At 41.2% G+C, this 22,967-nt stretch overlaps 1 long non-coding RNA gene across 2 annotated transcripts in view; it reads left to right on the plus strand.

Annotated features, from left to right (window-relative positions):
• Window positions 1–22,967, plus strand: part of LOC103278513 (uncharacterized) — a 133,444-nt gene that overhangs the window by 40,137 nt on the left and 70,340 nt on the right. For both annotated transcript variants that reach the window (XR_010005974.1, XR_506105.3), the window contains exon 2: window positions 22,490–22,603. This is a non-coding gene — a long non-coding RNA (uncharacterized LOC103278513). The remainder of the gene's footprint in view (window positions 1–22,489; window positions 22,604–22,967) is intronic.

The following is a 22,967-nucleotide window of genomic DNA, read 5'->3' on the forward strand; positions in this document are numbered from 1 at the left end:
AGGGGCTAAGGTCTTTACCAAGCTTGACCTGCGGGGGGCCTATAACTTAATCCGTATACGGGAAGGGGATGAATGGAAGACGGCATTTAACACGTGTTTCGGATGCCACGAGTTCCGAGTCATGCCTTTTGGGCTTTGTAATGCTCCTGCGGTATTCCAGAGGTTCATGAACGATGTGTTCAGGGACCTAATTGACCAATTTTTAGTGATTTATTTGGATGATATCTTGATTTTTTCTAAGGACGAGAAAGAACATCGTCAACATGTCAAGCAGGTTCTGCACCGACTGCGGGCTAATGGGCTTTTCGCCAAGGCTTCCAAGTGCGTCTTTCATGTGCCTGAAGTGGAGTTCCTAGGTCATGTAGTGTCAGGTAGGGAACTTAAAATGGACCCACATAAGGTTGACGCCGTCAACTCATGGCAGGAGCTGAAGACTAAGAAGGATGTACAAAGGTTCTTGGGTTTCGCTAATTACTACCGGGAGTTTATTCCGAATTTTGCAAAGCTCACGGTACCTTTGACGCAGCTTCTGCGCAAGAAACAGCCATTTGTGTGGGGGCGGGAAGCTCACGAGGCGTTTCTACAACTAAAGTCTAGTTTTCAATCGGACAACATACTAACCCATCCTGATGTTGACAGACCGTTCGTGGTAGAAGCGGACGCTTCTAGCTACGCGTTGGGGGCTGTATTGTCTCAGAAGGATTCCTCAGGGACCTTGCGTCCCTGTGGATTTTACTCGCTGCAACTAACACCCTTCGAGCAGAACTATACCATATGGGAGAAGGAGTTGTTGGCGATTAAGGTGGCGTTTGAGGTGTGGCGGCACTGGCTTGAAGGGGCACGGCACCAGATCGTGGTCAGATCTGATCACAAGAACTTAGAGCACTTGCAAACAGCAAAGAAGTTAAACCAGCGTCAAATCCGCTGGGCTTTGTTTTTCTCCAGGTTTAACTTCAAGGTGCAGTTCGTGGAGGGGAAGGCAAACTTGCGGGCCGATGCTTTATCCCGCAAGCCGGAATTTAAGACCAATGAGCAGGTAGTATGTCAGACCATCTTGCCTACTGCCTCTCTGTGTGTTGTAGATAATGAGCTTGGGTTACATGACCAGATCCTTGAGGCTCAGAAGGATGATGTATGGACTCAGGAGCAACTGATGCTGCTCTCTGCAGGTAACCGTACCATACTGCCGCATCTCCAGGATCAAGACGGGGTATTGGTGCGTAGGGGGCAGGTTTACGTACCAGTAGGGACCCTCAGGTTGGAGGTGATTAGAGCCCACCATGACGAACCCATGGCTGGGCACTTTGGCAGGTTCAAGACCGTACAGCTTATCACCAGGAGCTACTGGTGGCCAAAGATGCGGCAAGACATTCTGCGCTTTTGTGACAGCTGCGCCGTTTGTCAGCAGAGTAAGACGCCTGTTGGGCGCCCTAGAGGGTTGTTATCGTCTTTACCTGTTCCGGAGAGGCCATGGCAAATCATTTCCATGGATTTTATTTCAGATTTGCCTAAGTCTGGGGGTTATACTTGTATTTGGGTGGTGGTGGATTTATTTAGTAAACTGGCTCATTTTATTCCTTGTTCAACCATTCCGGCGGCCCCTACGTTGGCCTTACTATTTACAAAGCACATCTATCGTTTGCACGGAGCACCCGAGGTGATTATTTCAGATAGGGCTCCGCAATTTGTGTCACGCTTTTGGAAACACTTCCATGAGTGTTTGGGGACTAAGTTAAACGTGTCTTCAGCTTTCCATCCGCAAACGGATGGACAGTCGGAACGGGTTAATGGGCTCTTAGAGCAGTATCTGCGTTGTTTTTGTTTAGATCAACCCACGGCTTGGGTAAAGTGGTTACCGGTGGCGGAATTTGCTTACAACAATGCGGTGCACACGTCTAGTCAGCATACGCCATTTGAGCTAACTTATGGTTTTCACCCACGGGGAGGTGTGGCGCCGTCGACCAATGTGGTCTCTTCGGACCCTGTGTACCGCTCTTCGGAAATGGCTGCATTGCATGATGTTGCCCGTCGCTTACTGTTAGAAGCTAAGGCAACGCAGAAGACTCAGGCTGACCGCCACAGGCAGGCAGGGGAGGAGTTGGAAGAAGGGGATTTGGTGTGGTTATCTTCCAAACATATTAAACAGGCTGGGGGAAAGTTTGCGCCTCGGTATTTGGGTCCCTTTCCTATCGTTAAAAAGATTTCTTCTGTTGCGTTTCGTTTGCGTTTACCGTCTAGTTTAAAGGTCCATCCAGTCTTTCATCGTTCGCTGTTGAAACTTGATACCTCTAGTCGTCGTGGTGCTATAGCGGAGGGTATCACTGCCACTTCTCCGCCATCGGGGGAGGAGGCCTTTGTGAGAGGGGATAGTGTTATGATTGAGCCTCATGGCTCTGTTACTGACAGACGTGGGCGTAAGACTCCTCGAGAGTCAGATACTCTCGAGGAGCGAGAGAGAAAAAGACTGCGAGACATATTTGCAGCACCATCTGACGAGGAGTCTTTCGAAGGGTTTACGGAGAGAATGGAGGAGGGGCTGGTTAGCTCAGAGGAGGATGAGATGGATTGGACTCGGGTAAGGGAGGAAGTGGGTGCCACTGGCCATGATGGGACAGAAGATGAATGGGGACCTTCAGGATTAGACCCATGGTTTAGCTGGAGGGATGGGACGGGATCCACAGCTGGAGATGCTGTTGGGCGTAGTCAGAGGTGTTCCAGCTCTGACGAGGAAAGTGATGAGGAAACGCCCGGGTTAAGGAGGACAGCTGACAGTGATGAAGATTTGTAACTGGCATAAAATGGGGCTTGAGAGCAATTGCAAATTGCGTTGGGCAAGGTAATCTGGGCAAACGCTTGGGATCCGTGTGTGTGTGGGACGTTTCCCTGAAGACTTGTGTGCTTTCCTGTGCTGTGACGTAAGTTGATTGGAATCCAGGGTCAGACGGCGGGAGGGATTGTGTGGGCATTTGTTTGTGCAAACCTGTGCTTACTCTTATTAGCTTGACCTTCCGTCGTCTTCTTGACGGACGCCATCTCCTGCTTTGAGAACTCGGACTGAACTGACCACGGCTTGTCTTCCCCCCTTCTTGGACTTGGAAAAACTACAAACGTCTGCTTCTGGCTTTGATCTACGGAACGGAACTGGTCTACTCAACTGCTACAATCCTTGGCTGATTTACTCGTGTTGGAGATCCTGTCTGCTGTGTGTGTGGGGGAGCGACGCAAGTTACTCTAAGCACAGTGTTGGCAGCAGAGAGGAATCTGCTGCCAATTAGTTGCATTCTTTGTATCTTTTGTTCCTTGGCTTTCGTTTCGTTTATACCCAGGCTGAAGCAAGCAGTTTGTTTTTACCCGGATTAAACTCCGGTTTAATCCGGTTTATCTTTTGAACATTTACTTTTGCCCCTTTTTGCTCCTAAAGGCAAAAACTGCCTGGCCCTTGTGTTTTACGGGCATTTTTGAGTTCTGTAATCTAATAAACTCTGTTACTTTGAATCTTGTGGCGTTCTGTCCTTGACATAAATAGAATAGTGCTGCTTTCTGATGGCTTACTTCTGTGGGGATACTGAAATCAGCTGAAGTGCCCTCCTTATTCAGAGTGTAGATTCCCCTCTATTATTGTTCTAATATAGTAGAAAACTGCTAGAGGATAAAAAGTAGAAAATATCAAATGATCGGTAGCAATGCAGTTTATCCGAACTTTCAACTAATGTTCACAAAAAGCCGTAATAGAAAATGCAGAGGGTAGATTTAGTTCAATCTATTGGTGTTCCACCTGGGGGACCTACTTTGGAATTTATCCCAGACCAGAGAGACTAGAAACCATTCAGAACTGATGACTGTAAAATGAGGGCAGGGGGATCTTTGAGTTGCTGCATAATTACAAAATTATTCATGATTTTTTTAAAAAAATGCTAATCCAGAAACCATCAGCTTTGGAGGGTAAGTTGAAGTGAGGCGCTGGAAATGCAAAAGCATCTGCCAGCGAATAGGAGTAAGACTGAAGGGAAATATAGGTGCTGAGGATGCCCACCAGTACATTTGATCTGGATAATAAAAGTAAGCAGACCCAAGCAATTCACTAACATGAGCGCTATTCTTTACATAAACAGTAAATGTTTAGATTTTCCTGTTCACTGACTAACAGCACACATATCATAAACACTAAGCTGTTAGAGTACGTTGCGTGTGTTGATTCACTTTAACAGTTGTTAGTGTGAAGACAGGAAAAGAAAAGTGGGTGTAATGAGACCATGTGCAGTATGCTGTGAAAACAGAGGCCCTTATTTGGCATAATGGGTTGCACCATAAGGGCCATAAAATTGTGCATGTGTTAGTATCATTTTAATTATTACGGGTGCCACATGTTAAGCAGAATAGCGGAACTACTAAAACAGCTTCAAAATCCTTACTGCTGATTGCTGCATTTAATTACAAATAGGAACATTTGGAGATAGGTCACCATAAAAACCCTTCTGTTGTCAAATGAGCTCAAATCTGATTTTTGTAATTATGTTCTTATACCACAGATCCTGTTGAATAACTGTAGGGAATAACATTTTAATAAGTGCTGATTAAACGTAGGTACATCTTGCTTCCCAAGAATATTTATGAATGTTCTTTGCCACTTAAATCAAAGCAACCTCATTGTTTTTGTGTCGGTCAGTACAGATCATTCAGATTTCATGCAAATAAACAGAATAACTTTATGTGCCATGAAATATTGGGCTTCTCCCTTGCATGAAGCGTAAAGGTACTATGTTTTCAGTTATTCATTCTGTTTGCTTATAAACCTTTGCAAGATCCCCGGTTCTGTGACACTTATTACGCTGCTACATGTCATCCACACAATAGTATGATAATTATTCTTCCTAAGGCAGAGTTTTATCCTAAGAGTGACACATTTTCTTGATCTCTCTTCTTTTTCTATTATAGCAACATGTTGCTGAGATTGCAGTGTAATGGAAAAACAATGTTCTCCATTAATAGCAAAATAAACAAGGTAAATATATCAAACTTTCAGCAAAAGATGGTAGAGTCCATTGAATAAAAGGAAATTAGGCACAATCTACTTTCAATTTAGACCCCACTTCTTTGGTTTTGCCATTGTGAACTCTGATGCTTTTAAAATGCTGAGAAGTTGATGATGTTGTTCAGATTAAATATGCAAATTAAAGACCCAATGTCATTAAATCTTCCTTAAGCAGGGAGATGTGCTGTGTATTTAGTTTTGTATCTCAGACATTGATAGTTATTACTATCTATGATCGAGATGGGGCTTACAGTGTAATGGACCTCTCTTCCTATGAAGTATCTACATAATACAATGGTGGCTTAATGCAATGGACTCAGGGAACTGTTTTCTGGCCAAGGATCCTTTGGACCCACATGGACTAGCAAAAATGTAAATAAAAAAACAAATAACCCCAAGGTGGTTGGAAGTCCCTTTCTATTGGTGAAATAAGGCTATTTGTTGAGTGTTTAGCTGGGTTGAGGACTGAAAAATAGCTGGGGAGGGGCTATATGTAGTCCTTTGGTTGTACTTTGCCCACCCTGGTTACATAAAAGAATGACAACTGGAGTATGGCTAGGGCAGGGCTCAGTTTGCACTGACTTTTCGTATTTTTCAAGTTAGTTGTGGGATGAATTTTCACTTTTTCTGACAAGAAAAAATGGACTGGGGATGAGAGACAGGGCCTTCTCAATGGTGGCTCCTCGGCTGTGGAACTCCCTCCCTAGTGACATCCGGCAGGCTCCATCCCTTTTGAATTTTAAAAATAAAGTGAAGACCTGGCTATGTGAGCAAGCATTCAAAGAATAAGTTTCGTTGGCTTCGACTCAGTCTGGACTAAGGTTTATGTACAATGTTTTGTGGATGAATGGCTCAAGTATTTTGTATTATTTTAAATCTGTATTTAATTGCTTATGTTTTATTCTTTTGTATTGCTGTGTATTGGCATTGAATTCTGCCAGTTGTGTAAGCCGCCCTGAGTCCCTTCGGGTGAGAAGAATGGGATAGAAACAATGGAAATAAATAATAAATAATAAATATTCTATCAACTATCAGGAGAATATCTCTCATTGTATAAGAATCCATTTGGTTCCACTGGTCTTATTGTAATTACCTTTGTATCAATGTTACAAATTGAGGATCTATATCAGTGATCCCCAAAGTGGGCGCTACCGCCCCCTGGTGGGCGCTGGAGCGATCCAGGGGGCGGTGATGGCACCTATTAGGACAAGGGGGCGGGGTCAGAGAAGGGGCGGGGCCTCTTCCCAAGTGCCAGAGACAGGGCTGAGCACCTGAGGCGCCTGTTAGGACACACAGGGGGTGGAGCTAGAGGAGTGGGCATGACTTCTTCCCAAGAGCCCGAGACAGGGCTGAGAATCTATACCTCTCCTGAGGCTCTTGTTGAGACACAGAGGGTAGAGCTAGGGAATGAGGCGGGGCCTCCTTCCAAGAGCCTGAGACAGAGCTGAACCTCTATACCTGTCCTGATAGGCCTTTTAGGACTAAAGGGCAGGGCTAGGGGTGGGGCAGGGCCTCTTCCCAAGAGCGTGAGACAGGGCTGAGCCTTTGTATACCTCCCCTGAGGTGCTTGTTAGAACACGGGGGCAGGGTATAGAGGTTCAGCCCAGTCAAGCACTTGGGAAGAGGCCCCGCCCCTCCTCTAGCCCCACCCTCTGTGTCCAGGACAGAGAGAGAAGCTCAGCCCTGCCTCAGAGCTCATAACTCCGCCCATCCCAGCCCTTGCAGCCCATTTGTGGCCCCGCCCACCTCCCCCTCCCATCCGTGCATCTTGGACTGGGGAGAGGTTCAGCCCCGCCCTCTTGAGCAGGAGCCACGCCCACCCCTCTAAGCCACGCCCCCTTTCAAGGGGGTGATGAGTAATATTTTTTCTGGAAAGGGAGTGTCAGGCCAAATAAGTTTGGGAGCCACTGATCTATATAATCCACATATGCAGTCTATTTTGATGAAAACTGTGAATTCAAAAGATACTATCACTTAATTGGACATTTGTTTACTTTAAAAGATAACATGGTCAACCTTCATTGGTGTTTCCACGAATATGCAGGTATAGACGTACACCAGAACCTGGAATATTACTTGTCTCATGCATCCTATTACACAACTTCCAAAAACTGTTTTTTTCTCCTCTTCACATGAAAATCTTTTTAGGAAATTGTTATATTCTTTGTACATTTTCATGTACATTTTATTTGTGTGTTATCATTGTTTTTGTGAAAAACACAAACTATATGAGTATTAAAATTGTGTGAAACATGGAAAAACTCTGTTCAAAGCACCTGCTAAAATGTAAAAAATGCTCTTAAAAGTAACTAAAATGAGAAAACATTACTTCTTATGTAAATAAAATAAGTACCACCATTCTTACTTGTTACATTATACTCTTACAGTAGAGTCTCACTTATCCAAGCTAAACAGGCCGGCAGAAGCTTGGATAAGCGAATATCTTGGATAATAAGGAGGGATTAAGGAAAAGCCTATTAAACATCAAATTAGGTTATGATTTTACAAATTAAACATCAAAACTTCATGTTATACAACAAATTTGACAGAAAAGGTAGTTCAATATGCAGTAATGTTATGTTGTAATTACTGTATTTACGAATTTAGCACCAAAATATCATGATATATTGAAAACATTGACTACAAAAATGGCTTGGATTATCCAGAGGCTTGGATAAGCAAGGCTTGGATTAGTGAGACTCTACTGTATTTCCAAACATGGAATAAATTAAATGGTGACTATGTTGCCTGTAACTTGCTCCTTCCAAAATTTCCATGTACACAACTGTATTTCATGTTCTTGCACATGTGCATAATACACTAAATCACACTGTATCTTCCTATATAAGAGCAACATTTTGTGGATTGTTGTTGTCCAGCTCTAAAAATTATCTGAGAGTTATTACTGTTAGTGCAGATAATATTGAATAGCAAGTGATATAGATGGACTATAGTTCGAGTCAGAGTGTGCAAAAATAAAACAGTTTTCAAAATCATATGAATGATTCATATTTCAAAGAAGCTGAGGAGAAGTATAGCATATCCACTACTTTGTTATTTGTGAAGAATCTTCTCATTCTCATCTTGCCAGGAACTACTGAAGAGTAAACACAGTTTTTTCCTTCAACCCTCCCTTATCCTTCCTTTTTGTGTTATATCTTCTTGCAATGTCAAACTATGGCAAGGCTTATGTCCTCTGTTGCCTTTCTAGGGTACTCATAACAAGTTGTTAGTGTTGAAAGAAGTATACATGATGACATGATCAACTGGCTGTCATCTTGTCCTATATTTATCATATCCATATATTGTCAAGTTCATCATGCTTACTGATTGAGTTACTAATTCACAACAGTTTTAAAGACATGCAAAATTGTATATTACGTTGGATAAAAAGGGGAATAAATGTACACACATGTATGCATACAAATTCTGTTAAGAGTTCCTCTCACTAGATGCCACATTTCCTTCTCCAAATACCACCACAGCCATGTCATGAAATGAAAACCCCAATTACCCTCTTATTTGGACCCAATCAAAGAGCCAGTTTCATGACGTGAAAGTGCCATTTCCCATCTAGGCTGCCTTGTAAAGAGATCGACTGCATGCATTATCCATGACTGTCATCAACTCTCAGTGAATAAACCTCATTAGTGACTTCCAGAATGTAAAGTGAATTTCCATGAGTATTTGTTGCCTACGACATTGTGCTCACTCTGAAGAATCTTGATGTTTGTGGAGACAGCTGATTGCTCAAATTCATTGTAGCTGTGTTTGCCAAAATACATCAGCAGCATTGCAATAACACTGCAGGTGATTTTAGTGTAAACTATAAATCTGTCATTTAGCTGCATCAGTAAAGCCATCCACAAATAAAAGAAATAGAAAACGTTTGTGATATTGCTGTACAGATTCCAATGGCAAATTTTGTCAGCTTTGTTGTCCTGGAAGCAACCCCATCTACCCCTTTGTCTAATATACTTAACAGTTTGTTGCATTCAGCATGTAAATGAAAGCTTAGCTCCACGACACCTTTTGGAATGGAAGTACATTTCTATAATCAGTTCTTCCACATCATCTTTTTCACTTTTGTCTATGGAAGCTTAAGGCACATATGAGTATGTGCGCATACATACACATATATTTTCTCTGCACAGTTGTCAGAAGAATATTTCTGTCACCTAGTAGATTTGAACATTTTATATGTTCTATTTTTTAACACTAAAAATGAATAAAAATGTCTGGCCTTCAATGAAATCCATGACAAGTTGGAATATGTGATAAGAATTGTGTTGCTGTTTGCTATACAGTGGGGCTGTGCAAACAGTTTGGCTGAATTTTGAATCACAAAATAGATCAAATGGATTAAGATCAATTTGTATATGCTTCAGATTGTAATAGGATGACTTTATTGGTTCCTGAAGTAGTATGGGCAGTATCTAAAGCACTCTGGAGGCCTGAGTGTCAAAAATAAGTGGGGAAAACCCAGACAGTGTCTCTCCGGCACCTTCCACACAGATTATATGGCAGTGTGGACTCAGATAACCCAATTCAAAGCAGATATTGTGGATTATCTGCCATGATATTCTGGTTATGTGGTTGTGCGAAAAGGCCCTCCCATATGTCCATATAAGGAAGATTCCAAGGTGATATGATGCAGAGGGGAAGGGGCTGGGCTTTGCTCATTTAAGGCTCTGAAAGGTGGCCACCAGCACTATCCAACCGCAGTACTCAAGAAACAATAATGTGAGAGACTGAGGCTTTATAAGTACTGCTGTGACAGGCAGTACATGGTTGCTGATTGTCATCCCAAAACTGCTGCACTGAAAACCAGTATGATAGTGCTTTTTTGAATCCCATCTGTATTATAATTTGAATGAAAGTCAATTAGATGAGGGACCTCAGACACTGAGCTGAGATGGTCATTTGGGGGGCCCCAATTTGATTTTCACCTCACCCACAGCCATCTTTCTTCTTTGAGCTCCTGGAGACTGAAGGAGCAGAAGAGCACCCATCCCTTCGCTCCAGCCCTCCATTTCCCCCAAATGGATCCCCCCCCCCCCCGCCTGACTTCCTGACACAATTTTTGCTCATCAGGAATATTGTGCAGAGGGGCCTATGCTGCCGGCAGGCCCCTCTGGTAAGTTTTTTTGGGGGAAAATGAGGGGGGGGGTTGGAGGAGGGTCACTGAATGCCATCCCAGATCACATCCCAAGGGAAAGCCCAGCATTTGGTTTGGAGATGGGGACAGAAATCCAGGAGGAAGCGGGTTATTTTAACCTGCTTCCTCCTGGGTTTCTACCATGTCTGACTGTCTTCCATTCCAAGATCAGGCACATCTTCTTTGAAAATATATTAGCCAAGAAGTTGCAATATTATGACACAGAACAATGAGCAAAGATTAAATTAATTATGAACCTCTAGTTTTGCCCCTTTTAATCCTGTTAGAGTTTGAGACTCCTTCTACAGTACCATATAAAATCCAGATTGTGTGCTTTAAACTGGATTATATGGCAGTGTAGACTCATAATCCAATTCAAAGCAGATAATGTGGATTATCTGCTTTGATAATCTGGATTATATGGCAGTGTCAGTTTCTTGGCTGTACTACACTATTATACAAAGTTGGGAACTAGCAGGTGCATGCATAAATACATGCATACAACTGCTTCTTATATAAGTAGGCATAAAATCATATGGAATTCCTTGAAAACTATGGTAATACAGGAAATAAAAAACTGCTTAGGTCACTGTTTATAGATAATGGCAATGATTTTTTAATGAGTTTAACTCTGAGTATTTTTATCCTATCCACTTTTGTATCATATTTGCAATAAGCAGAAAAGGTAGAATGGAAATAAACAAACAAACAAATAGCACTCATTGCTTCTTGGAGAAAAGTCAGGATATAAATGAAATAAATCAAATGAAATTTCCATAATCCAGATCTGTTTCTATCCCCTTTGCTATACATTTGATAATTGATATGAGAAATTAGAAGCCAAGTCTGGAATGCTATGCATATCTCATTGAGGGCAAACACCATTGATCTTAGTGAGACTTCCAAGTACGTATACAATTAATTGCTTAAAATGTCTCTACGAACGCGTGTTTAGCAAGATTTCTATAAACTGACTGACACTTTCTCTACAATTTTATCAGCGCATGGCATGCCAGGATTTCACCTCTCTCCCTCCCTTTTTATACTTTCATGTTTTTATTACATGATTCTTGTTTGTAAATGTAAAAAGACAGGAGGTGAGTTCACAGATGTGGGGGACCTGGAGACTAAAAGTCTGAGGTCATTTCAAAATTGTAAAGGTATTATTCTCACATGCACTTATTTCTTGCAGAGTGTGAAAAACAGCAACTCTTCAACCTGAGGTAGTGTGAAAAAGCTTCCCAAGAATGATGTGCAGACATATGTAGAAAGCCACTTATACAAGTCACAGGCGTGGGTTCTGTCCCTAATTTTATGAGCACTGAAAAGAAAAATGGGGTATTTTGAGAGAGAGAGAGGGAAGAATCCAAAATGTACGTACAATCAACAAAGCCTCTGACAGTGAAGCTCCTTTTTAAAAACATTTTATGTCCTCAGCCATACCTTTTCTTTGTCATTCTTCTCTAACTGGAAAGGGTATCCCACAGATATATTTATATACTCCACTTGCTTTACCACCATCAGATCCTGAATATGCCAGCCACAGATGCAGGCGAAATGTCAGAAGAAAATGCTGCTAGAACACGGCCATACAGCCCAGAAACCATACAACTCCCCAGTGTTTCTGACCATGAAATAATAATAATAATAATAATAATAATAATAATAATAATAATAATAATAATAAATAAGTGATGTTGACCGGCTATATCTGCCTAGAAGATCAGGTGGCAGAGGACTCTTACAAGTAAAACAAGCAGTCAAAGAAGAAGAACATGCCCTTGCAGAATATGTAAAGCAAAGTGAAGAACCTGCTTAGATTGAAATCAAAAATCAGAAACTCCTCAAAGCACAGCAGACAAAGAATCAGTACAAGAAAACCGCACTACAGACTAGAGCTGACAGCTGACACAACAAAACATTGCATGGAAAGTCGCATTGACGAAAAACAACAGGAAAAACTCAGCCGCTATCAGGACCTCAAGATTGAACTTCAAAGACTCTGGCAGAAACCAGTGTAGGTGGTCCCAGTGGTGATGGGCACACTGGGTGCAGTGCCAAAAGATCTCAACCAGCATTTGGAAACAATAGACATTGACAAAATTACAATCTGCTAACTGGAAAAGGCCACCCTACTGGGATCTGCTGCATCATCCGAAAATACACCAAACAGTCCTAGACACTTGGGAAGTGTTTGACTTGTGATTTTGTGATACGAAATCCAGCATATCTGTCTTGTTTGCTGTATCATAAAATAATAAATAATTTTAAAAAATCTTTATTTATATCCTGCTTTTCTCCTTCACGGGACCCAAAGTGGCCCACAACATATTAAAATCATATAAACGACAATCCAAATACATCGATAAAAAGTATGAAACATTATAAAATAAACAGTTGAAAAGAACAATTGTATACATTCACAGTCTTGTGGCATCGTGTCATATTATATTACACTTTGATCCAGTCCACAAGCATTATGGTGTTTCTTATCAGTCCAATTTAGTTTCCTTCACTAAAGGCCTGTCTGAACAGGAAGGTTTTTAATTGGTTCTTGAAGGAAGGGAAGGAGCTGTTTTGATTTCTATTGGGAGGGTGTTCTACAGGGTCAGGGCAGCCACTGAAACTGGCCTCTCCCTCATCGATGTCAGTCGCATTTGCGATGATGGTGGAAGTGAGAGTAGGGCCTCATCAGAAGATCTTAGAGAGTGGGCAAGTACCATATATACTTGAGTATAAGCCGACCCGAATATAAGCTGAGGCACCTAATTTTACCTTAAAAAACTGGGAAAACTTATTGACTCAAGTATAAGCTTGAGGGTGGGAAATGCAGCAGCTACTGGTAAATTTCAAAATAAAAATAGATACCAATAACATTACATTAATTGAGGCATTAATAGGTTAAATGTTTTTGAATATTTACCATATTTCAAAGAAAAACAGTAAACTAGACCTGTAAGTAGAAAAGTAGGGTCAACAAAAACAATATGGTATTAACAACAACAACAACAACAACAACAACAAAACTTCATTTGTATCCTGCCCTATCTCTCCATGGGGACTCAGGCCGGCTTCCAACATAGTAACAGGCAAACATTCAATGCCTATATAAACAATGCAGAGCTAGGTATAGATCTATGATTATATATACTAATTTCCCATATGCATTTGCCCCTGAAACATTTGCAAATTCTCTCTCTATATATGTGCATCCCCCCCTGCAATATTTGCAAGCCCTATCTATATTCATATATCTACCTATCTCGACATCTCTCTCTATATAGATAATTATATCTGTACAGGATTTGCAAAGACTTGCAAACATGTGAGGTGAAAATTCATATATAAAAATAATGTACAGTGTTCCCACACTTATCATGGGTTTTACATTGCAAGACCACCCATGAAAAGGGAAAATCTGCGAAGTAGGGATGCTATATTTATTTTAATATTTATTAAGTACTAGCTTGGGGACCCGGCGATGCCCGGGTCACTTGAGAATGGTATTATTTGTCTTTTAATGTTATGTATTCTGTTTGGAGTGGGTGAACTACAATTCCCAGAATGGTGACTGAATCCTACCCAAACCCTGCCAGTATTATAAGTTGTCCATTTTGGGCGTGTGTACCAGGTGTGGTGCAGTCCTGTCTGGATGGGGTGAACTACTGCAACTTCCAGATTTGGTCTGTTTGTTGTGCAGAGATTGGAAAGGAAAGGGCAGTAGGTGGGGCCATGCAAATTCCACAGCAATGGAAAACCCTGGGATGCCTGCCTGTGGTGGAAGAAAAAGCAAAAACTAGGATGAAATAGTCCCCAAAGGAAAGCATTCCTTGGGTGGTGGGCTGTAGTGTTTGGGAAGGACATTGGCAGGGGCTGGGCTGCATGTTCATGGCGCTCGCTGTAACCGAAATGTCAGTGGAAAAGAGTGACTTGCTAGATTCTTAACCCTGTGAAGTATAGCCTGTTTGTGGAGGCCGGAGGCTGTCTGTGTGAGTGGACACCTGTGTCACATACACATATACGGGTTTTCGCTTTTATTATGGATATAGATTTGCAAACATATGAGGGGAAATTTATATATAAAATTAATGTATATAGATAGATACAAATATTTAGGTACATAGGGATTACAAAGGCTTGCAGGGGGAAATGCATATATAATTGTAGTAAAGATTAACAAATATTAATGGGTATATATATATATTCTCCTGACTTGCAAGGGCTTCTTTCCATTTTCAAAACATTCTCTTGGTTTAGAGTGAGGGAGGCTATGGATAATAAAACACACTGATAAGGGGGGGGGGGGAGAGATAAATATATCACATATTGCAAGCAATGGCCTCCAGGCTCCACTCCCGGCTTGACCTTGATCCCATTATAAGCCGAGGGAGGCTTTTTCAGCTCATAAAAAGGGCTGAAAAGCTCGGCTTATATTTGAGTATATATGGTAAGTGAGTTGGACCTGAACCTTTTGTGGAAGGCTTATGTTACCTAGGTCATTCATTTCATATGTTCATATTGTTAGTTTTGAATAAAAAGTTTGCTAAACTGCTCTTCTTTGTGATATTCTTTTCATGTTTTTCCTGCCTCTGGTACCACATTTTCTGTTAATTGTGAACTAGATTGCATCCTAGTTACCCCATTCCAATATCGGATTATCCCATTGAAAATCAGGTCTTGGGGAATTCTGAAATTGCTATCAGTTTGAGCTCTGAACAAGCCCCCAAACACTGCAAGCCTGTTTTATTAGATTATCCTATTTCCATTGTATGTTGAATTAATTCAATTTTGAGATCTGGTTTCCACAAATGGATTAAAAAAATTCAAGGGAAATTTGAATGTTCTCCATCTGATCTCCCCACACAATTTATAGCATTGTTATGAAATTTTCCAGAGAGCCAGTGTGGTGTGGTTTGAGCATTTGACTATGATTCCAGCGACCAGGATTCAAATTCCTGCTCATCCATAGAAACACACCTTGGGTAAATCACACTCTCCCAGCCATAGAAAAAGCAAAAGCCCCCCCCCTCCCCCGAACAAAAATAAGGTTCATCTCAGGGTCATTATAAGTTGAAAATAATTTGAAGGTACACAACACTAACAACAACATGACATTTCTACAGAAGTTGTGGCTTTCCCTGAAGTACTCATCCAGAACTTGGAAAAATTATGTTTTTGCACTCCACCTCCCATAATTCCTTAAACAGTATGGAGGATTTTGGCAAATGTCACCCAAAAAACAAAATTTTCTCAAGCTCTGCAGTGGAAGTAGTGACTGATACACTATGCAGATCTTTGCCAGAGGAACAAAAGGCCAACTGGAAAGATTCCCTTATCAAGTTTGTCTATGCTGCCGCAACGCATATGCTCTGAAACTTGTATTTTGTGAGATTGCCACAATTGCCAATGCACATTACATCTGAACAATCTAGCCACAGCAGTTTCATCAAGTAGCCACAGAGGCAATGTAGACAGATGAACAAAAACAGATGAGAGAAGCTTATGAGCTGGCATCACAATGTCCTTGAACATCTGCTTTCCAGGCAGAGTGCTTTGTCATTGTGTCCTTAGTGAGGTTCTGGCCCCAGGTGATATGCACTGGCCAGGAATCCTTCAAACTGGGAAGAACCTGGCAAATTTTTAATTTATTAGGAAGATTTGTGAATATCTACCATGGTTTTAGAGAATTGGATGTTCCTATTTGTAACATGGAGGATGGAATATGTTAGAACCATCATAACTCATTTGTTCCATATAATTTATTGCATGCAGCTTTTAGCATCAGAATCCTCAAAAGAAAACCAGAATACTACCTTGAAACTGGATACCAGCAGAAGCATGCGAAGACAAATATTTTAACATTGCTTCTTACTTTTGACTCCAGTCATGTTAATGATGAATAAAAGGACTTGTGGCATGTCCTCTGGCCTCCACTGTGTGCTTTTAAGTGTGAGAAGGAAGCTTCCTGGGTGCTGCTTCCTTTTTTTGCTTATATATGCTCCTGGCTTGACGGTAGAGTCAGTGCTTTTGGGGACAATGCTTTGGTGACATTTTTATTAGCAGGGATGATGCTCCCCTTCAAACATCCCTGTTCTCTCTGACTCAGTTGTTGTTGTTGTTGTTGTTGTTGTTGTTGTTGTTGTTGTTGTTGTGTGTCTTCAAGCTGTTTCTTACTTAAGGCAACCCTTAGGGAAACTCTATCATGGGTTTTCTTGGCAAGATTTTTTTTTCAGAAGGGGATTTCCTTTGCCTTTGAGAGAGTAAGCTTGTTTTCTGCTGCCCTGGAGACTAGGATGCGGAACAATGGCTTCAAACTACAGGAAAGGAGATTCCACCTGAACATTAGGAAGAACTTCCTTACTGTGAGAGCAGTTTGACAGTGGAACTCTCTGACCAGGACTGTGGTGGAGGCTCCTTCTTTGGAGGCTTTTAAACAGAGGCTGGATGGCCATCTGTCGGGAGTGCTTTGAATGTGATTTTCCTGCTTCTTGGCAGGGGGTTGAACTGGATGGCCCGTGAGGTCTCTTCCAACTCTATGATTCTATGATTCTATGATGATGAAATGTTCAGTAGAGTGACCAGAACTAGGAAAAGATTTTTTGGGGGGTGGGAGCTGCAAGACCAATGGTTGTTCTGACTAGAAAATATTGGGCATTGTAGTCCAAACAAACAACATTTCCAAGCTCTGAGAGAAGGGCAAAACAAAATTTAATGGAGCAAGATGAATATGGAAAATTCTATATTGCCCATACAGAGAAAAATGTGAAGGAAATGATAAAACAAATATTTTATTTGATTAATACTAAACCATCTACTATTTGGAAGTGGGCAAAGAGGTGGGGAAACAGTAGCTTTTTGCATCCCATCTTTTGATGGGTAGTTGTGTGCTTGTGTCTTCATGAAAGAAAAACCCTGACTGGAGCCCTTTTTCCCTGTCTGGTCAGTTGGCAACCCTTGTGACGAGTAGTCTTGCAGTTACATTATTTTATTGTTTAGCCATGTGCTGGTCTATGTCAACACAGATTGTCAAAGTCATAGAATTTTATTGGACAATGTGAAAACTCATTTGCACATTTTATTGCCGTCCATCATTGCCTCCATTCACAGTCCAGAGGCCTTCCATTGTTGTGAATAACAACTGGGAACAATTTCTGGCTATGGTCAATATAGAGGTTGCATTCTTCCACCGACAGGTGTTCTTTGCTAATTGCTTCCATTAGTTCCTCTTTATTGCAAGGCTTCATCAGCCGATGAATGTAGTGCTTCAACAAATACCAAACTAGATCTATCAGCTACAGTATGTGGCATAGTAATCAGCGTTCTCTCGTCAAGCACCTCCCTAGTAAAATCCCCAAGTCAAATGCATAGCACTTACTGCACAACAAAAGATGCATTTTTATACAAAGCAATATTTCAGTCTGAAAAATGTATTGGTACACAATAGAGGGAGATGCATGAAACAAAACCCCCAGGAATTGACATTGTGTGAATGTGCAGAATGGATAAAGTTTCATTCCAGTGAAGAGAAGAACCACCTTTCTTAAAAGGAAGAGACATAAACAGATAGGGGACATCTATAAGCCATATAAATCTTTACCCACTCCTACTATTCTAATAGGTACCTTATAAAACTATTAGTGCCCTGGGAGCCTCATTGCAAATAGTATTGGATCCTCCTTAGAAACTCTTCAATTTATGCAAGTGGGAAACTTGCATCCAGATGTTGTTTCACCACAACTTCTGTCATCTCTGGCCGTTGGCCATGTTGATATGAGTTGATGAGAGCTGGAGTATTACAAAATCTGAAGAGCCAAAGTGTATGCTATATTCATGGACAGAGACAATGGGTCTTGATCAAACTAATCAATGGCCTTTGATCAAGCCCAAATTAGTCATGACTAAATCCCATTGGTGTTAATAGAAGAGCTAGTGTCAGGGTCATAGGTCCTGCCATACTTACTTGCCATGCTTCTGTGTATGCTTTGTTATACTGGATAATGGAATTTACTATACAGCTGGTGATGCTGGGGAAAGGGATTGCTTATCATTCATGGCTTGGGATACTGAGCAGATGTGTGGGGAGGAAAGTGAGCAGTGAAGTGCTAAGGTCATTCCTGTGAGAAACCTGGTATGAAGAGGAAGCCCTGGGAAGACAGAATTTTTTTTGGGCTGTTGACAAAACAGAGCAAAAGCCTACAAGCGGCTTTGCACTAGAGATATCTGTGTAATTTAGAGGCTTTTCACTCTCTGCTATGCTAGAAATTTGGGAATGGGAGGAAAGTTTCATTAGGGAAGCACACTTTTTATTTTTGAAGGGGCATTTTGTCCTCTCCATAACCACACCTTTGAGCTGAATGCATTAAAAATGATGAGTGTTTATTTCTGTCTTTAGTTAAAGCATCTGAAATTGTATTGAAATTGATATTTGTGTGAATCTTGAGAATTAAGGATGTGGTTTGCAACACTTCTCTTTCTGTAACACTCTCGTAGAAGCAGCCATAATCATCTTGTTTCCTTTATACCTAAAGCCAGGCCTGCCTGTATTCCTGATACTGAAATGACTGAAAGTCAGCCCATCTCCTTGATTTTGTGCATGCCAGGCGATACTCTGTTCATGTACTGGGGTGAGGTCGGCTGTGTTGCTTTCACTTACTGCCTCCTGTGCGACCACCTGCCAGAACGAGCCCTGCTTATCCAAATGCCGGCTGGCATAACTGGAGCATGAGGGGCACGGCTCCTCCCTGTGAAGGTGGGGTGTGTTGGCATGAAAGGACGACAGATCCTCTCCTGCTCCAATGTGGCTGGCACCCAGAATCAAAGCAGGAGGCATTTAGGCCAAGGAGTTTCAGCCAAGCCAAGTTTTGGGAACTTATTGTTCCTTCATTTTGATTACATGGTTGTTTGTACGGCAGAGAGGAAATCTTTTCAGGCTAAAACTCTTAGCAATGACATTAAGGAATAATGTGGGCTTGGTACCATGAGTGATCAATGCTGTTTTAATCTGTCTTTTATTTTCAGTTCATTTTAACGGTGTGATTTTAGGATAGGTTTTGAGCCAAAATCAGCAAAGCCTGTAATTCAGCCAAACACCGCAGTTCTATGTTGGGATTCGGATATATTCAGACAGCCATTTTGAAATTCTGCATTTTTTTGACAAATCTGCTTGAGTCTCGTGTCAAACAAACTGACACAATGCATCATTGAAACATTTGAATTATCAGAGTAAGTCCTCTCCCAAATGAATAAATAAACAACAACAAATAGTCTTAGGAAAATTGAATTTACTGCATACATTTGCCATCCAAGCTATATGTATATATGGATACAATATGATTTTCTGAGTTGTAAGAACTGACTTCAAAATTTTGAAGCTTGACCAACTATAATAAATACATTTCTCATGCAAGTTTAGATAAACTGTTCTGAAGTCATCTTTGAGATGCAAAGTGAACAATTAACTTCTTCATCTAACATAGCATGGATTTAAATTGCAGATTCAAGCTTTTGTACCTCATAATTAGGTTTTATCAACATTGTTTTATATGCTACTGGTAATGTGACACTTATGAAAATTGTTCCTTCTCCCAAATCACTGATAAAAAGATACTGCTCTAAAGGCCCTAACTGTTTGGGTTACATTTTTAAAAGTACAAATATTTTGTAAATACATCAATAGCACAAAAATACATTGGAAGAATAATAAAAGTTGGAATGAATCCAGGAAACATGTAAGAAATATTGAAATATTCCAATATCAGCTGGATATCTCATGCAATCTACTTGAAATCCTTTATACATTCAGTGTATGAGCTTGGTATACTTGATATACCTTCTGAAAGTCTCCTCTCTCTATTAACACATGAGCATAGTATGCCACATGCTAGATACTGGCTTTTTTTTTGGTTGTTTGAATTCCCCCACTCATTGAATTGGGCCTTAGAGTACAGGCAATCCCCAAATTACAAACAAGATAGGTTCTCTAGGTTTGTTCTTATGTTCAATTTGTTTGTAAGTCAGAATACTTCACAACCTCTCAGAATGCCTGCCGTAGATGTGGGCGAAACGTCAGGAGAGAATGTTTGTGTAATATGGCCATACAACCCAGAAAACACACAACAACCCTGTGATTCCTGTCATGAAAGCATTTGACATCAAAGTGTAACTTGTTTTGGATAACAAATCAAATATCCCTGTAGGTGTTTATGCCCCATTCTCCTCTGTCTGTGCCCCGTTCAGAGGATTTTGCCTCAATTTCTGTCCCTGTGATAATTGGATTTTGAAAAAATTGTCATGTTGTGGAAACTAGGATTAGTGACAAAGCTTCAGTGGAGACACCTTTTCCACATGCTAACTCTTGGAGGAGTGAATTTCCCTTCTGAGGGGTAGATTTCTCTCACTTCTTGTTGTCTCACCCCTGTTCTTAACGATGATCTGTTTGTATGTTTGTAAACATATTAATATAAAGATAACACCGAGAGTGAGAGTGAAAAAGTGCATTAATTCAATAGTATAGATCAGGCTTACACAAACTGCGGCCCTGCAAGTGTTTTGGAATTCAGCTGCCAGAATTCCTGGCCATTGGAACATCTGGATAAAGCTTCTGGGAGTTGGAGGCCCAAACATCTGGAGAGGCAAAGGTTGTGCAGAATTGGTATAGATGCAGCTCTTGTCAAAGACTTTTTAATGACACTTATTCAGAACATTTGCTATTGCCTTCTTGTTGGATGAAAGAGTGTTTCGTGTTCAATATCGCCCAGTGAGTTTTCATGGCTGAGCAGAGATTTGCAGCCTGGTCCTGCAAATCCTTATCCAATACTTAACCCACTATACCAGTGGTTGTCAACCTGTGGGTTCCTAGGTGTTTTGGCCTACAGGTCCCAGAAATCCCAGCCAGTTTACCAGCTGTTAGGATTTCTGGGAGTTGAAGGCCAAAAACATCTGTGGAACCCAGGTTGAGAACCACTGATTTAAAGACAAGGGCATGCAGGGAAAACTGCTGATAGTGAGAGGAAGTTAAATCTCATATTTGTCAAGCACAATAATGTGCAACTTGAATCTTACTGCTAGTCTCAACTAGAACTAGTTGAAGGCCAAAACATCTGGAGATCCACAGGTTGAGAACCACTGCACTATAACCACATTGGCCCTTTTCTAAAAAGGAATACTGTTGGTATTAAATGGGAAGGGATAGTCTGTCTCTGTGCATTAAAGCAGTGGTATTCATGCTTGTTTAATGTTGGAGGTTGTTAGTGGCAATATCTTCCAAGGATCAAGACCAACAGCAGGTTTGAGGGGTGCCAGGCACTCTCTTCTTTGGCAGGTCCCTCCTTCCCATTGAAGACAACAGTCAGTTTGCTGCAATTCTCCAGAAGGGACCTGGTGGTGGTATGTTTTTATTTTAATATCTCACTATGCCCCAGAGCGATGCTGTGTTGTGGACTCTGAATGGAATTCAAGTCCAGATGGCAGGTGCAGCTTTGAGACACAGGTCAGGCCTTTTATTTTAAAGGAGTATTTAAGGCAATAATAAATGTTGTCTGACCTGTCAAAGCATTGGGGCCATGGCTGCTATCAAAGGACGGCAACTACTAACACTGGCTATGCAAAGATGCATTTTTTTTCCGTGTCAGGAGCAACTTGAGAAACTGCAAGTCACTTCTGGTGTGAGAGAATTGGCTGTCTGCAAAGATATTGCCCAGGGGACACCTGGATATTTTGATGTTTTACCATTCTTGTGAGGGGCTTCTCTCATGTCCCCGCATGGAGCTGGAGCTGATAGAGGGAGCTCATCCACGCTTTCCCCGGATTGGATTTGAACCAGAAACCTTCATGTCAGCAACCCAACCTTCAAGACAGCAGTCCTGCTGTCACAAGGGTTCAATACACTGCACCATCGGGGGCTTCAAGATGCAATATGGGAGTGGCTTTTGGCATTACTACAGGGGCTTGTTCGACTAGCATTGTTTCTTGCTTTTCTGTTGGAGATCCTTGGGTTGCAATAACTTAAGGATGCCACGATGCTGAAATAATAGTGGTACAGAGAAGCGGGGGGAGGCAGAACCAAATATTAGCCTTTTTACTTTTTATATCACAATCCTCAGAATTCCTTAGTTAGAATCGCCGTGCTGGATTATCTTTTTTTTTTTCTTCAGAACTGTGTGGTGTAATTTATTTATATTAACCCCATTGAATTCAGTAGAATTTGTGGGGAGTTGGTATTGTGGGGAGTCTTCTTTGACTCTTTATAGACATGGGATTACACTGTTCATGAATTAATAATTTCCAACTGTTTTCTTTAGGTTACCTCTGAACATGAAACTAGAGAGCTCCAAAAATATGTCCATCAGAAGATGCAGGAATACATGGCGAGACATCTGTGAAGTTGGTATTTTTTTCTTGAGCTTATATTAATGGTGAGCAGCTTTCAACCAGTTTTCTAATCACTCATATAATCAGCAATACTTTGACAGAGACTCTGAAGACACCCTGCTTATTTAGACCGATAAAACAAGACAGCTGCCCATATGCTCCAGGGTCCTCAATATAACTAACGAAAATTATAGCCTAACTCTAACTGTTTAAGATAATTTTTTTCACAAATCTCCTTAGAAATAGAAGTCTGGCCATACTATACTGTATTCTAACACTTTTAAAGAAAAAAAGGACTAAGCAATACTAACCTACTAGGCAATGGGCTGAGAGGCCGTGGCATTTTATGCTTGCTTCTACTATTAGGCAGAGTGAAGTGATTGCTCAGTAGTACATGCTAGGGGACAA

This window comes from Anolis carolinensis, chromosome 4 (assembly GCF_035594765.1).
Source record: "Anolis carolinensis isolate JA03-04 chromosome 4, rAnoCar3.1.pri, whole genome shotgun sequence".
In the NCBI taxonomy this organism is placed as follows: domain Eukaryota; kingdom Metazoa; phylum Chordata; class Lepidosauria; order Squamata; family Dactyloidae; genus Anolis; species Anolis carolinensis.